At 38.5% G+C, this 17171-nt stretch overlaps 1 long non-coding RNA gene across 1 annotated transcript; it reads right to left on the minus strand.

Moving 5' to 3' along the window:
* Positions 1-11556: 11556 nt before the first annotated feature.
* Positions 11557-12196, minus strand: LOC134285421 (uncharacterized). Its single transcript, XR_009996366.1, has 2 exons — positions 11887-12196; positions 11557-11820 (listed from the first exon to the last, which is right to left on the minus strand). It is a non-coding gene; the product is annotated as an uncharacterized LOC134285421 (long non-coding RNA).
* Positions 12197-17171: the final 4975 nt, after the last annotated feature.

A 17171-nucleotide genomic window follows, 5' to 3' on the forward strand; every position in this document is an offset into this window, starting at 1 on the left:
ATCAGTGTAACTAACGTTGGGGAGTTTGAGAAGTAGTATTTGTAACTTGATATTGAATTTGTACTTGTTCAGGTTGTTTTTTCTGGTTTTGTTGCTGGAAGGAATCTTCTGGAGCCTGGCAAGCTCCATCCACGAAAGCATTTTAAAATCAGTGTAACTAACGTTGAGGAGTTTGAGAAGTAGTAATTGTAACTTGATATTGAATTTGTACTTGTTCAGGTTGTTTTTCTGGTTTTGTTGCTGGAAGGAATCTTCTGGAGCCTGGCAAGCTCCAGCCACGAAAGCATTTTCAAAATCAGTGTAACTAACGTTGAGGAGTTTGAGAAGTTGTATTTGTAACTTGATATTGAATTTGCACTTGTTCAGGTTGTTTTTCTGGTTTTGTTGCTGGAAGGAATCTTCTGGAGCCTGGTAAGCTCCATCCACGAAAGCATTTCCAAAATCAGTTTGACTGAAGTTGAGGAGTTTGAGAAGTAGAATTTGTAACTTGATATTGAATTTGTACTTGCTCAGATTGTTTTTCTGGTTTTGTTGCTGGAAGGAATCTTCTGGAGCCTGGTAAGCTCCATCCACGAAGGCATTTTCAAAATCAGTGTAACTAACGTTGAGGAGTTTGAGAAGTAGTATTTGTAACTTGATATTGAATTTGTACTTGTTCAGGTTGTTTTTCTGGTTTTGTTGCTGGAAGGAATCTTCTGGAGCCTGGCAAGCTCCAACCACGAAGGCATTTTCAAAATCAGTGTAACTAACGTTGAGGAGTTTAAGAAGTAGTAATTGTAACTTGATATTGAATTTGTACTTGTTCAGGTTGTTTTTCTGGTTTTGTTGCTGGAAGGAATCTTCTGGAGCCTGGCAAGCTCCAGCCACGAAAGCATTTTCAAAATCAGTGTAACTAACGTTGAGGAGTTTGAGAAGTTGTATTTGTAACTTGATATTGAATTTGCACTTGTTCAGGTTGTTTTTTCTGGTTTTGTTGCTGGAAGGAATCTTCTGGAGCCTGGTAAGCTCCATCCACGAAAGCATTTTCAAAATCAGTGTAACTAACGTTGGGGAGTTTGAGAAGTTGTATTTGTAACTTGATATTGAATTTGTACTTGTTCAGGTTGTTTTTGTTCTGGTTTTGTTGCTGGAAGGAATCTTCTGGAGCCTGGCAAGCTCCATCCACGAAAGCATTTTCAAAATCAGTGTAACTAACGTTGAGGAGTTTAAGAAGTAGTAATTGTAACTTGATATTGAATTTGTACTTGTTCAGGTTGTTTTTCTGGTTTTGTTGCTGGAAGGAATCTTCTGGAGCCTGGCAAGCTCCATCCACGAAAGCATTTTCAAAATCAGTGTAACTAACGTTGAGGAGTTTGAGAAGTAGTAATTGTACCTTTATATTGAATTTGTACTTGTTCAGGTTGTTTTTCTGGTTTTGTTGCTGGAAGGAATCTTCTGGAGCCTGGCAAGCTCCATCCACGAACGCATTTTCAAAATCAGTGTGACTAACGTTGAGGAGTTTGAGAAGTAGAATTTATAACTTAATATTGAATGTGTACTTGTTCAGGTTGTTTTTCTGATTTTGTTGCTGGAAGGAATCTTCTGGAGCCTGGTAAGCTCCATCCACGAAAGCATTTTCAAAATCAGTTTGACTGAAGTTGAGGAGTTTGAGAAGTAGAAGTTGTAACTTGATATTGAATTTGTACTTGTTCAGGTTGTTTTTCTGGTTTTGTTGCTGGAAGGAATCTTCTGGAGCCTGGCAAGCTCCATCCACGAAAGCATTTTCAAAATCAGTTTGCCTGAAGTTGAGAAGTAGAATGTGTAAGGTGGCATTGAATTTGTACTTGTTGAGGTTGTTTTTCTGGTTTTGATGTTTGAAGGAATCTACTGGAGCCTGGTAAGCTCCATCCACGAAAGCGTATTTAAAATCAGTTTGACAGAAATTGAGGAGTTTTAAAAGTAGAATTTGTAACTTGATATTGAATTTGTACTTGTTCAGGTTGTTTTTCTGATTGTGTTGCTGGAAGGAATCTTCTGGAGCCTGGTAAGCTCCATCCATGAAAGCATTTTCCAAATCAGTTTGACTGAAGTTGTGGAGTTTTAGAAATAGAATTTGTAACTTGATATTGAATTTGTACTTGTTCAGATTGTTTTTTAGGTTTTGTAGCTTGAAGGATTCTTCTGGAGCCTGGTAAGCTCCAACCGCAAAAGCATGCTCAAAATCAGTTTCACTGAAGTTAAGGAATTTGAGAAGTAGAGCCTGTAAAGTAACAATGGGTTAACACTTTTCATGTTGTGTTTCTGATTTTGATGCTTGAAATACTCTTCTGGAGTCTGGCAAGCTCCATCCACGGTATTATTTTCATAATCAGTGGTCAGGTAGTTAACACAATGCATGGATGTATTTAAACAGGGTGGTAAGTAGTGTTTTAAATTTATTTAATGATTAATGTTCTTATCTTTTCAGAGTTAACACATCATAGTTCGCGCACTCAAAATGTAGGACAACATTTTTTGTTTATAATAATAATTATACGATTAAATATATTTGCAAATATTTAAATCAGGAGTAGAAGAGGAGAAGGATGTAGAAATAGGGAGTTGGGCATTATTAAATTTAAATGCATGTTAGTTTCAAAAGCGCACAACAATTTCCATCGGTGTATTCATTGAGAGGCTGTATGCACACCGAAATTCTACTCAATGATGCGATTGACGAAAAGCGAGCCGTTCGAAATCCTACTCTGAGCTAGAGCGCTGGTTGTCGGGAAAAAAAGAAGGGGATCGGACAATAAACTAAGGGAAGAAAGAGAAAGATGATTGGGATGAATGACTCGGTTGGTCGAATATGATTTCAGTTTGGAGAACGTTGTGGTGGTGGATCTAAGCGAACAGAATAAAAAAAAAAAAATTGAATTTGAAAATGAAAGTGATTTTTCGTTATTTTAATTAAGAAATCCTACACTTATATGAAGAAAAAAAGCTAGCTAGGAAAAGATACAACCAATGTTCAACTGTAGATAACCTGTGCGCCATTGGCGTAGCTAGGGGGGGTTCCAAGGGTGCCTGGCACCCCCTAGAACAAATTTGGCACCCCCTAGAATTTTTCCTTGGCAGTCACCTAAAATTAAAAATTTCGCACAATAAATTTCATATTTATTGATGGCACATTCGAATAAAACTTAAACACACCCAGAATTACTTATATACCTGTGGTACGTTTTGGCGTTTTGGATGTTGCTAAGAACAATCAACAGACTTCTCCATGGATTCCTCCAGAAATACCGTTATCTATTTATACAGTGATTTCTCTAGGCTTTCTTTATGGATTCCTCTCGTTATTTCTTTAATAAACTTCCCTCAGGATTCTCCAGGCAATTCTGATGGGGTTGTACAATCTATAAATTTCTGTAGATAATGATCCAGCAATTTCTTGTAGGATTTCTTTCGAAGTTCTTACTATGGTGCTTTTTGGAATTCTTCTAGGGATTCTTCTAAAAATTTCTCTTGGGATTTCTTCAGGAATTCCTGGTGGGATTATTTACGACAACCTTCCTGGATCCGAAGTTCCTCCGGTGATTCTTCTAGGAATTCCTGCAAAGATTTTATTCAGAGATTTTTCCAGAAATTTCTCATGAAATTCCTCCAGGAGCTTACATTGGCTTATATATAGGATTCCAGCCATTTCAATTAGAACTCCTCCAAAAACTCTCACCATGGTACCTTCAGGAATTCTACTAGGGAAGTTCTATCGAAAATTCTTCCAGAAAATCACTCTGGGATTTTTCTAAAAATCTCTTCGGTGATTCTTCCAGAGATTTCTTCGAGGATTCAACCAAGACTTCCTCCAGAGGGTCTTCCGGAAATTCCATAGGGGATTTCTCCAAGAACTTCCATTGGCCTTCCTCCATGCATTCCAGCTGGAATTGTTCAAGCAATTCCCATAAAGACTTCTTTAGAAATACAGGGGATAGACAAAATGATCGGGACAGGCAAATTGTTCCCTTCCAAAAAAATTTTCAAATAGCTGTAACTTTTCGAAAAGTGCAACAAATGTTCCTAAATTTTCACTATAAGTTGATCAACTAGTTGTGTATCAGTGGACAAAATTTGGAAAAGATCGGACTACATATTCTGCACAAAGTTGTAAACATTCTAGTAAAAGGTAATTATCCGATTGCCAACTTTGAGATGTTATATCTCCGGATTCAATGAACCGAATGTAATGAAATTTTGACCATTTATGACTTATATAATGAGCTTTGAAAAACTTTTGACTTAACTTAAAATTTTGAATACGGAAGAAAATTATGACGATAAGATTATTTTTCTAATAAAACACCTTTTTTTTTAATTTCAGCATCGTTTCAAAATTCAAAATGCTAATTATAGTTCATTTAAATTCCCTCTAATTGTCTTAAATATAAACATATTTTGAAAGAAAGTAACAACATAGTCGGCTCGGAAATTCATTGTAAAAGTATGGTATGCATATTAAAAATAGACCAACTTACCAAAAAAATTGTTAATAATTTCAAGTTGAGTCAAACGTTTCTCAGAGCTCCTTATATAGGTCATAAATGGTCAAAATTTCGTTGCATTCGGTTCATTGAAACCGGAGATATAACTGCTCAAAGTTGGCTATCGGATAATTCTACCTTTTTCTCGGGGCCAAGGGCTGAAAGGCTCTTTAATAAAGACAAATCAATCAATCAATACCTTTTTCTAAAATGCTTACAACTTCCTGCAAAATAGTGCGATATTTTCCAAATTTTGTGCATTGATACACAACTAGTAGATCAACTTACAGTGAAATTTTGAGAATATTTGATTACCTTTTCGAAAAGTCAATTTCGAAAAGGCAAAAAATTACATTTTTTAAGAGTGAAAATTTTGCCAGTCCCGATCATTTTGTCTATCCCCTGTACTTCCAGGGATTTCACCTGGCATACTTACTTGCGGCAATACTTTCGGGAAATCTTCCTGAGATTTCTCCAGAAATTCCTCCTGAGATTCCATCAGGGCTTCCTTCAGTATATTTCTACCGATTCTTTCAAGGAGAACTGTAGGTATTGCCCCAGGCATTTGTTAGAGGATTTCTCTTAGGATACCCCCGGCATTCCTGATTCTAGGATTTCTCTTCAAGTATACCTCCCGGAATTCATCCAGATTCGCGTTTCCCAAACTCCGAGTTCGTGGCGCACCAGCCAGCCTCTGGCAGCCTCGCTAAAAGGAGTACAAAAAACGAGCCTGCAACACGTGGGGGCGCCACAAAAACTGATTTTGAGTAGCGCTGCTCCAGATATTCCAGCTGGGATTCCTTTAGCAATTCCCGCGGTTCTTCCAGCTATTAATAAATTCTAACTGTGGTAGTTCATAAATTATGCTACGGAATCTTCTAGAGCATTCTCTTGACTTTTTTGCTGGGATCTTTCCAGGTAATCTTCCTGGAATTCTTGCAGAAATTTCTTTGGTTGTCCTACCAGAGATTTCTCCAAGGACTCATTCAAGAATTCCTCCAGAGATTTTATTCAAAGATTCCTCCAGAAGTTCCTCGTGGAATTCCTGCAGAAACTGCCTTTGGCCTTCCTCCAAGAATACCTCAAACAACTCCTCCTGCGGTTCTTCCAGCAATTCCTTCGGAAATTCTTATCATGATACGTCCAGAAATTCTTCTAGTGATTCCTTTACGAATTTATCCTAGCATTATAGCTGGAATTCTTCCGGGAAATCTTCCTGACATTTCTTCAGAAATTCCTTCTGCGATTCCTTCAGGGCCTTCTCTATAGATTCTTTCAGAATACCTCTACAGGTTCTTGCAGGTACTTCTCTAGACATTTCAAGGATTTTTTCTTTGGATTCCCCCAGGCACTCCTAATGGGGGTTCTCTATAAATTCCTGAATAGTTTCCTCCAGCCATTCCTCCTAGGAATTCTGCTGCGATTTCTACAATGACACACCCCAGAGTGCATTTAATAATACCTGTTGAGATTTTTCTCTATGACTTTTTCAGAACCTTTCCGATGATTACTCCAGGAATTTTTATCGAAGATATTTTATCCAAAGATTCTTTCATAAATTTCTCATGGGTTTTCCAGCAATTCCATCTAGGACTCCTCCAGAATTACTTATTGTAATACCTCCCTGAACTCTTCTAGAATTCTCCAGGGTTTTCTTCAAACACTTCCTGGGATTGTTCAAGGCAATCTTTCTATGAGCCTCGCAGAAGTACCTTCGGCATTTCCTCCTGGAAAACCCAAAGGTTGTTTTTTCCTGGGATTTCTCCAAATATTTCTTATTGAACTCCTCCAGGAAATACTCTTGTCTTTCATCCAGGAACTCCTCCTGAGATTCCATAAGCGATTCCTGCTGCTTCTAATGTTTCAGGAATGCCTCCTAGGTCTCCTCCAGAAATTCTCATTGTGATACTTGCAGGAATCTCTCTAGGGATTTTTCCTGGCATTCTTGCTAGGATTCTTCTAGGTAGTTTTCCTAGGATACTTCCAGAAATGCCTTCGATTCTTCCAGGGATTTGTCTAAAGTCTTATCCAGGAATTCCTCTAGAGTTTTTATTCGTGGATTACTATAGAAATTAATCACGGTATTACTTCTGGAAATCCTTTTGGGCTTCTTCAAGGAATTCCAGTAGAAATCTTTAAAGGAATCCCTAAACGAATTTCGGTATTAGTTGGTTTTTCCAGAGAAATCCTAGGAGGTATTACCAGAGAAATCTCTAGTGAAATCCTATAGGAATGTACGGGAAAAACTTGTAATTACTTAGAAGGCACAGAATTGACAAATTGAGAGATGAATTTGCGAAAAAACGCGTTCTGGTGGGATTCGAACCTACGACTCCGTATTCGCCAGACCGTAGTACATAAGGCCATTTCTTTGAGGATTCCTTCGGCATGGTTGTTTTTTATGAAAATTTCTGCGGTAGATCCATTAGAATTTCATCAGCAATTTCTTTGGTTTTTTTCTATAATTTCAATGGCTATTCCTCTGAAATTATTTCAGCAATTTCTTTTTCAGTTATTTTGCAAATTTATTAGGCCATTTTATCGTAATTATTTTTCAAATTCTTGCTTCCAAAAATTATTAAATTTAAAAATCAGAAATTCTCAACTGGTCTTGGTCAAAGAAAATCCTATGAAATTCACGAAAAACTTACTGACAAATTCCCAAAGAAATTGCCGGAAAAAAAATCCAAGTAGGTAGTTAAGTTCAAACTGGAAATACAAATTCCATGTATTTCATTTTTCCCGCGACGCAGTATATCATTATACTAAGAAATTGAGGGTGGATCGGTATTTCTTTTACAAAAAAAAAGCAACCTGGAAGCCACTGAAACTGGCACCCCCTAGGCACCCCTTAGGAAAAAATCCTAGATACGCCAATGCTGTGCGCACTACAAAAGGCAAACGCGAAATTCCTTAGAGAGAAAAAATTGCTGATGAGAGAGAAGATCGAAGAGATTACTAAACACATTGATCCAAGGGATACAAAAGGAAACTGGAAGTTAGTAAAAAATTTGAAGAGCAGACACGAAGACAAACCAAAGAACAATATCATTCTTACGACCAAGGAGGCGGCCAAGCAGTTTTTGGAAGCCAACTTCAGGATAGTGCCAGTTGCCCTTCAACAAAGTGCTCATTATCAAGCAGAAGAAGCGGGAAACCTCATAACCCTAGATAGCTTAAACAAATTTCTGGAGAGTAAGAAAAAAACATTCAGCCCCAGGCACAGATGGTATCACTTACAGTATGCTGAGGCAACTCAGTACGGACGCCAAGTTAAAGATCATAGAGGAACTCAACCAGTGTTGAGAATACTCACTTGCAAGAGTGATACTCACTTGCTTCTGTCTCAGTCCAGAAGCATGCTATCAAAAAATGATGTTTGAGAGGCTTTTAGATTGTAGTTTAATCTAAAAGTTTGCCGAATAAAGTAAAGATCGCAGACGCATACCAAAGTTGTGAGAGAGCTGTGAGTACGAGGTGAGTAAAATTCGTGTAATTCATACTCACCTTGTACTCACAGCTCTCTCACGGTTTTGATATGCATCTGCGACCTTAACTTTATTCGGCAAACTTTTAGATTAAACTACAATCTAAAAGTCCTTCGAACATCATTTTTTGATAGCATGCTTCTGGACTGAGATAGAAGCAAGTGAGTATAACTTTTTGCTTGTGAGTATTCCCAACACTAAACTCAACAATTACTACAGAGCCGGTCACCTACCAGACCACCTTAAAGAAGTGAGACTGATTCCAATTCTCAAGGCAGGTCGAGACCCAGAGGACAACACCGCTTATCGACCCATAGCAATGCTACCAACACTAGCGAAGGCAGTAAATGGGAATGTTTTGACGAGGATTAAAACACACGTGAGCGGGAATCATTTGCTACCTGAGTTATCATTTGGTTTCCAAACGCAAAAATCAACCGAAGACTGTTTGGAGTTTGCCACGAACTTCATAATGGAAGGTAAACGGAAAGGTCAGGTTTGCATAGGAGTATTCTTCGACTTCTCCAATGCATTTAATACGGTAGTAGTGGAAAAGCTAATAGAAATATTGGAAGAGATGAGCTTTCCAGCAGACGTCACGAGATGGGTAGCAAACTTCTTGTATAACCGAAAGTTGATACTGCAAACTGATGAAGGAAGAGTGGAAATGAGCGTCTCGCAAGGATTACCCCAAGGAGATGTCCTTTCTCCAATGTTGTTTAACTTGTATACCGCGAAACTCCACAGCAACATGGACGACGATGTAGTTACTATCCAATTTGCGGACGATTTTTTCAAAATCGTAAGGGGAAGAACACGTGACGAGGCAATAACGAAAGCATAAACAGAAATAAATAACTTTGCAAGCATATGCTCTGGACTTAATCTGCAGTTGAACGAGGCCAAAACAAAAGCCATACTGTTCACAGCGGCAAACGTAGAACTGATGTTGAAGGTTGGCGATGTGGTTATAGAAACGGTTCGCAACTACAAGTATCTGGGAATATACGTGGACAAAAACCTATCCTACGGAACACACATCAGGACCATGAAAGAGAGGATAACAGATCGACAAAACATGCTTAAAATCATTGGAAGCATTAAGAAAGGTGCCACCCCCCGAGTTATGACTATGTTTCATAAAGCGCTCTATGGAAACTACATTCTCTACGGGTCATCTGTATACGGAAGAACACCAAAAACGTATCAAAATATGCTGGAGGTATCAAACAGACAATGCCAACGAATTGCCACAGGATGCACCAAGACAACTCCGACGAACACACTGGCAGCACTAAGTAACGAGAAACCGTTACACTTCACTCGGGAATACCACACCAAAAAAAAGGATAATAAAACATATAAAAAGGCAGGATCCCATAGGAGAGCAGTTAATGCAGCTGGCGCGAACAGGAGGAACACCAGAAGATGTTTCGTACACATTCATGGAAAAGATTTTCATGGAGAATGTGGATCAGATGTTGAACGTTTATCACAACCGAAGAAACACCGTAAAAGAAAGAGAAGTTTTGATTGAAACACTAGTGGATGGCATGCAGTTCTCCAAAAACAACCTAGCTCCAAGTACTACAAGACAGATAACAACAAACATGATCCAGAACAAGTATCCCGAATAAAACGGTATTATACATGAATAATTGAATGTATGATTTTCTTATTATTCGTGTTATCATAAACTGGATTATAAATCGATGATACGATTGATCATATCGCTGATAGCAGTTATCGTTTTAGGAGTTTTAATGATAGACCGAATGGGTTGTTAAGTATCGTTACCATTCAAAAATGGCATTATTCTCGAACAAAAATTTTGCGAAATTATACGTATTATAATCACTTTATCAATTTTATGATACGGCGAATAATAAAAACAAAACGAAAATATTTCAGCAAATCTGCTTTACCGACCGAAAAAATGTGCACACCCCTGTGGGCTCTTTCGGACACTGTCAAGTGTATCTACACGGAGAGACGAAACTACCCAAAAGTGAGTTCTATCCACCCAACTTCGGGGTTGCGTGCGTCAAGCCAATTTTGAGTTGATGGAATCGATGTTTTTGTTGGGTTGTTCCCGCTAGCTTCCATGTGAAAAAAATACCTAATTTTAAGTTTTTTCCACCCAACCGAAATTTTGACTAGGTTGTATTCACTCAAATTTGAGTACTGTGCTAGAAACTCAGTTTTGGCTTGACGCACGGAACTGCAAAAGTTGGGCTGTTTCTCTCTTCACTCTCTGACAACAACAGAAAGAGCGCATGAAAAGGGAGATGAAAAAGAACTCAAAATTAAGTTTAAAAGTACCTAATTTTGAGTTTTTTAGTTTCTCCGTGTACGATTGTGTGAATCATTGTTTATATTCGCGGCGTTTTTTATCTTTTGGGTAGGGAATCGAACCGAGTGAAGTTGACGTGGTCGAGATTAATGTAGTAACTCTTCGCGCTACACCAAACGCAAGCAGTGTTCGCGGTACATTGAAACTCATAGAAGTTAAAAAACAAAAAAGAAATTAGTGGTAATCTAGGTGGTAATCAACGGCACCAAGGAAGATCTCAAATAGGAATTTTCTGAGAGGAAAAGGGATATTTGGGCGGCATCAACATTCTGCTGCAGCCGCAAAAGCAACCAGTGAAGGACGGATGAAGGTAAGCTTTCTAGTGCATTTGTGGAAATTAGAGAAAGCCAGCTGCTGACACGAAAAAAGGCTACGGAACCAGTGGTAGATTTTGGTGAAAAACTCCCCACTAGAGAAAAAAATGAATCATCACACTGCAGTATTGTTGTGCTCGGAGATCTCGGAAGTGCTCAATTTCGTCACTGCTGAGGAAACAGTAATGCACATTATCTTATTTACGTGCGGTACTGTTGTTTTCACATTGAAAAAAATCCGAGGAACAAGCCACAAAAGTAGTATCAACTACTACCTAAACAAAAAGGTATTATTAGAAATTTTTCATATATAATTGCATGTATCGTTATCATAAGTGGTATGATATTCGAAAAGTTTTGTATGATGGTAATTTTTCATCTTTAATCATTGCATCATAAAACTACTATTGCTTCTATAATAATCATTCCACTTATGAACGTCTTATAATATGTACGATACCATAAATTGTAAATTTCTATGCGGGATATCTACTGGGAACACATCTATACACTCAGAATAATTAACATATTAAATATAAGTGCCCTGCACTGAGATTGTGACCAATTGCTTTTGCACTTAAAAAATAAGTGCAACACTATCAAAACTTTGTCAATTCAGTCAAGATTAATTTTATGTGCGAACCTTTTGCTTTGTAAAAATCAAATTATGGGTTTTCAATCGTGAGGCACATGGTTCCTATTACAAAGAATAACAAAATTATTGGCAGTAGGAGTTGGCTTTGAAATAAAAATAAATGATAATTTGGAAGAATCTGCGATCGAACAGTTATAAATAACTTTTCAGATAATTTTCTAAGATTGATTTTGGAAAATAATTAACCAGCTCGATCACAGGTTATGCCAAACTTGATTTGTTATGCAACACTAAATAAAGAGCGTAGTTGACGATTGTTACAAAATATGTTTTAATTATAAGCCATTGCGCACTTAATCTGCCGATCCACCGACGACACCACGGCCAACGAAGATGATGGACCAGTGAGATCCGCAGATGCCACGATGAGTTCCCGCTGGCTACCGGTCAAAAAGTACGTCTCAATCGCCCGTCCAACCCGTAGCTTCCAAATCGTTTACGATTTCGGCCTGATGGGTGACGGTGCACCGTCACATGGAGAAGCGGTCGATGTGCAATTCTCGACGCAATTCTATCGAAAATACAAAAGATATGTGTATTTTGGAAAGGATTTCAAAGTTCCAAGTGGACTACTTACCTTCAAAAACAAGAAGCAGCACGATCGGCAAATTTCCTGAGCACCTTGATGTTGAAAGAGATCTTTTTTCGGAGCAAAACGTGGGTCTTCTGCGCGCGCCATGCTCGTTTCGCGTTTGTTATGCTTGTGTTTGGATTTTAAGTTGACAGGGTTGCTTATTAAGTTGTTGCACTCTAAATTTATTATAAGACAAATCAAATTTAACATAGTAACTTTTAATTCTCATTAGATGCACATAGAATCATTTTTCTCTCTCTCGTTCGTCATCTATGTGCTTTTTGCACTTAGATTCTATCAGTAAAATGATATGAGTGTACTGACGCATCAAAGTCAGAAACAGGATGTGCCATAGGGGCGCTTATCGAAGGAAACGGTACAGAGATTAGCATGAGACTGGAACACAACTGCTGCATTATGACAGCAGAAATTCTGGCGATTTGGATGGCATCGATCGAAGCACCAACATCACAAAACACAGTTATCTTCACGGACTCGCAATCGGCATGCTGGTATCTAATCAACCAAGCAGGCCAGGAATATGTAGATCAAATATCACAGGAGATTCTAGAAAACATGGTTAGGAAACGGATAACTCTGCAATGGATACCAGCCCATGTAGGAATAAGAGGTAATGAAAGAGCAGATGAGTTGGCAAAAGGTGGTCTAAACAATCCAGCGGTCATTCGTAATAAACTATTGTGGCACGACATCATATGCAACTTGAAAAAAGATCTGCAGCAAACAACGGAAGATTGGTATCGGCGAATAGCACTCGAGGAAGGAAAAGGTCGAAAGTTCTTCGACATAATGGAACATTTTCCAACGAAACCTTGGTACTGGAACAAAAAGCTGAACGGAGAGGACGTAAGACTCCTTAACAGAATTATGTCCGGACACGACTACTCCAATTTTTGGCTGGCGAAGCTAAAAATCCAGGAAAGCGAGGAATGTGACCTTTGTGAAGAGTTAGACACGACAGAACATGCCCTACTACATTGCATCAAATATGGACACATTAGAAATCACTTCGATTGGGAAACGTACCGAAACCTGAAGGAATTGATAGGAGAAATGGAAGAAGACAAATTGAAGCAAATCGTGAAATTCGTTAAAATGGCTAGATTGAAGCCATGAATTTTACCACAATCAAAAATACCAGAGGGTAGCTACTGGCGGATATGAGGCACTGTACCTCAAGCCATAAACGGAAAAACCCAACAACAACAACAACAACAACAACAAAGACAACGTAGCAACCATAGCCAATATTGTCTATCCGGTTGGAATCAAGACCGACATTCAATCAAAAATTGCCATTTTCTTGGTCCACAAGTGTCGCAACTGTTTCGCATCTAGTGCGCTGTGTTGCTGACAACAACGGGAAGGATGCGCACTACCTTTGACATGATTTAAAAACGTCGCGAGTTGGGTCGCGTCGCGACTTGATTGTGCGAAGTCCGGTTTGGTGGCGGCCCGACAATATCACCGCCAACCTAGGATTCGAAAGCTCCCACTGACATCGGGTTACTTGTTAGAAAATCTTACCGCATTTGGTGTTCCCGCATTTGATATTTGCATTTTGAATGCACACAGCAATATGTAGCAGAAATACTAAGGTATCGCGCCACTTGGGCGGCGGCTTCTGTATTCGTCTGTTTTCCACTTTAACTCAGTCAATTTTGAACCAATGGGGCACGTTCGGTGTAGTACTAGATTTGTAGTAATGAGCTGAATTTCAGTATGGTGAGAAGGTCAATTCTCCGTTTTTGCAATGAAATGGTGCAAAAAGCGTGGGTATTATGATTCCTTGCCTAATTTGATGATGTTTGAGTAAAACTTTGGATAACTATGTTGTTTATGTTGCAAGAATGGAGAAAAAAACAACACTGTTGCCCACAATTTTGCTCATAAGGCATCAAATTAGGCAAGGAATCATAATACCCACACTTGTTGTGTCATTTCATTGCATAAACGGAGAATTTACCTTCTCACCATACTAAAATTCAGCTCATTACTACAAATCTAGTACTTCACCGATTTGTCCTATTGACTTGAAATGTTGTACACGGGTAGATACTATACCTATCTCACCACATTCAAAAAGTTGTGTCGATTGGTTCAAATTTGACTGAGTTATAGTGGAAAACAGACGAATATAGAAGCCACCGCCCAAGTGGCGCGATTCCCTAGCTTAGATATTTTTTTCTTATCAGGAGGTTAAATGAAATCTTTGAGGTCCAAATACATTCTCAATGTATTTCCTTGGGTGAATAAAATTATTGTTTTCACGCATTCCCTGGACAACCAAATGTATTATAATGGTCGTGTACGGGAAGAGATCCGGCCAGATCCCAGACCAAGCACAAGGCATCCTTCCTTTTAGAACTATTGTAAATTGCTTCGCATTCCACTGCTCCATGCTTGAAAAGATACACACCACAAAGTTGTAGAAAATGTATTGTTGGACAGTTTCGGTCGTATTTTGGCCCAATTTGCATTCGATTGCAATGAGCCTCTACCAATTCTTTTGCAAAAATGTATTCACAGCTGCCAATAAAACTTTGATCCTGTCAATCGTGCCTAAAATTACAAAAAAGTAATAAAAAATGAGAAACTTAGAATCTTGAAACGGTCAACTACAAACATTTGTGAAAACTTTTGACAGTTGAATCAACAACCTACATTTTCAGCCTACTCAGATCTACAGTAGACGTTCGGTAACTGCAACATGTTTACGTTTCACTTAGCGAATGAAATTCGATAACTGCAACAACTGACAGACGCCAAAGAACTGTCAGTTTCTGCAGAATGCAGCCAATTTGCATTTGAAAAACATCGCACTGCAGCGAAAGTGCATGCGATAAACATCGCATCGCTGTTGACATTTCATTTTGAAGGATAGCGGTGCGATAACTGCAAAATTGTTGCCCTTAGCGGACTTGTAGTTAAAAAGCATTGCAGTTAAACCGTTTGCACCGAGCGAACGTCTACTGTACTAAAGTATTGTTTCCAGTTCAAAACCGAATTAGCGACATTTCTTCTTTGACTTCCGCTGCTTTTGCCTTGCGTTAAACACAATGTCGGAAGTGGGGCGCTGTATAGAGCACCAGGTGTACAATACAGCGCCCTACTTCCGACATTGTTTAACGCAAGGCAAAAGCAGCGGAAGTCAAAGAAAAAATGTCGCTAATTCGGTTTTGAACTAGAAACATAATATTTATACAACGTTTTTGTTTTGCAGTGCTGAAAATGATTTAATTTAGACCTATCTAGATTCAATGTCATCGAATATCTTCGAAAAAGGCAATTAATATTCATCACCCGATTCATCATGAAAACATGGGATTACATGTGCGATGTAAAGATCGAGTTTTGCAACGAGTTGCAAAACATTTTTGCAATGAAAAAAAAAAAAAATAATACTAGAATATGATCATTTCCATCGTGCTTCGCGGTGGTTCGGTGGAAATGGTCATGTGTTCCATCATGCTAGACACTAAATTTTGATCAAGGGGAACTTATTGACCTCAAAGTTGGCCTCAAATCCTTCCAAAGTAAGCTGAATGATATGGCCATGTTTCAGGCATTTTGGCCGACAAAAACCCCCCACGAAAAAGAGAACAAACCTGCCGATAATATCCAACGTCACCCTATTAGGCATTCAAAATGAGTCATGTTTAGAAGTACACCACGAATAATACTTTTTATGTTTAGAATTATGAGTCAAAATATTTAATATTCGAACGTGCTCTGAATTAAGTTTTCGTAAGAAATCAGTGTATTAGTTATTAGAAGACATTTTTTTAGTGTCATCCTTAGTTTGTTTGTTAAAAAAATTATATCTCTTGAACCATTGGTAAGAAACAAAAATAGGGTGACGAAGGGTATTATCGGCAGGTTTGTTCTCTTCGTCATAGGGGTTTTTTGTGGGCGAATTGCCTGAAATTTGGGAATATAACTCAGCTTGGTTGAGAAGGATTTGAGGCCAACTATGAGACCAACAGGTTTCAAAAAACCCCCCAAGACGAAGAGAACAAAACTGCCGAAAATACGTAAGTTCCCCTATGTTAATTGTGATCTGACGTTATGGAAGGACCGGATTAAAATAAATAGAAACTTTAATGCAAATGTACTTTTGACTTCCATATCAGGATGAAAATTTCCAAAACTATCAACACGGTGCCTTTTTGAAGACTTTCAATCTGATGCAAAAACTTGATTGTCCCAAAATCCGATGTTGAATATTTTATATTGACGACGTGCCGGTTGTAGATTATCATTTTCTTTATCATCGCCTCCATCCGTATCCAAACGTTTTACAATTGTATAGTTCTTAAGTGTACATATTTTATTAAAAATATTTTCTGCTGTTTCAAAAATTTATCCCTGAAGCAGGTGAAGAAACCCAAACTCTGCAATTTGCGGCTTAAGCCTGGCTCAGCGCTGCTAAGCCACCTCAGAGCACCGCTTAAAATAAGCCACACTTAACGTAAACCGTAGCTTTATTAAACCGGGTTTAGTGGTTAAGCCGAAGTGAAGAAATCGAAAAAAAGTTAAGCCCGGCTTAAAATTTTGCAGAGCCTGGTTTAAAATTTAAGCCCGGGTGAAGAAATCGGCCCTTAGAGCATCGCCACGGGAGTCCTCATCGCTATCCCTATTATACCACTCCTTTTCGGGTTCTATTTTAGGATAGCACCCCACCAGTGGTTTCTATTTTGTGTTTAGGGACTTCAAAAACATATTGATTTTCCACCGTGCGTTGCTAAAAGTGGTTCTCATTTTTCATCGGACGTAGTATTTAGGAAGTTAAAGACTTTCATTGTCGAAATTTGCATAAACTATTTATTTAGTGCGCTAACTAACATGTTAACATTCAATTATGCGCAAAATAGAAGAATTTTATGAAAATGTGCAACTGACAGTTTGATTAATTTTCATAATGTTTACATGTTGACTCGTTTGGGGTCGGATCCGAATCCGTTTCCGCTCGGTTATTGCTAGTCAGGGTCAGCTCTGACTCAGGTTCAAAACCGAAAACGACATTAATGTTTACCATTAAGGTCTTTCGTTCTCGGTCCACCAGCTGGTCATGTTTACACAACAAAACCAGCTGGTGCACCGATGTTTACATCCTTATTGTTCTCGGCTACCAGCTGTTTATGTTTTCATAACAAAATCAGTTGGTTTCGCCTGAATCGGGGAAAGAAGGCGAATGTGTCATAAATCGAAGACCACATTATCAAGAAGACTTGCAGCACTGCTGAAAATCGGGAGTCAATGCTTGC

This window comes from Aedes albopictus, chromosome 1 (genome assembly GCF_035046485.1).
Source record: "Aedes albopictus strain Foshan chromosome 1, AalbF5, whole genome shotgun sequence".
In the NCBI taxonomy this organism is placed as follows: Eukaryota; Metazoa; Arthropoda; class Insecta; order Diptera; family Culicidae; genus Aedes; species Aedes albopictus.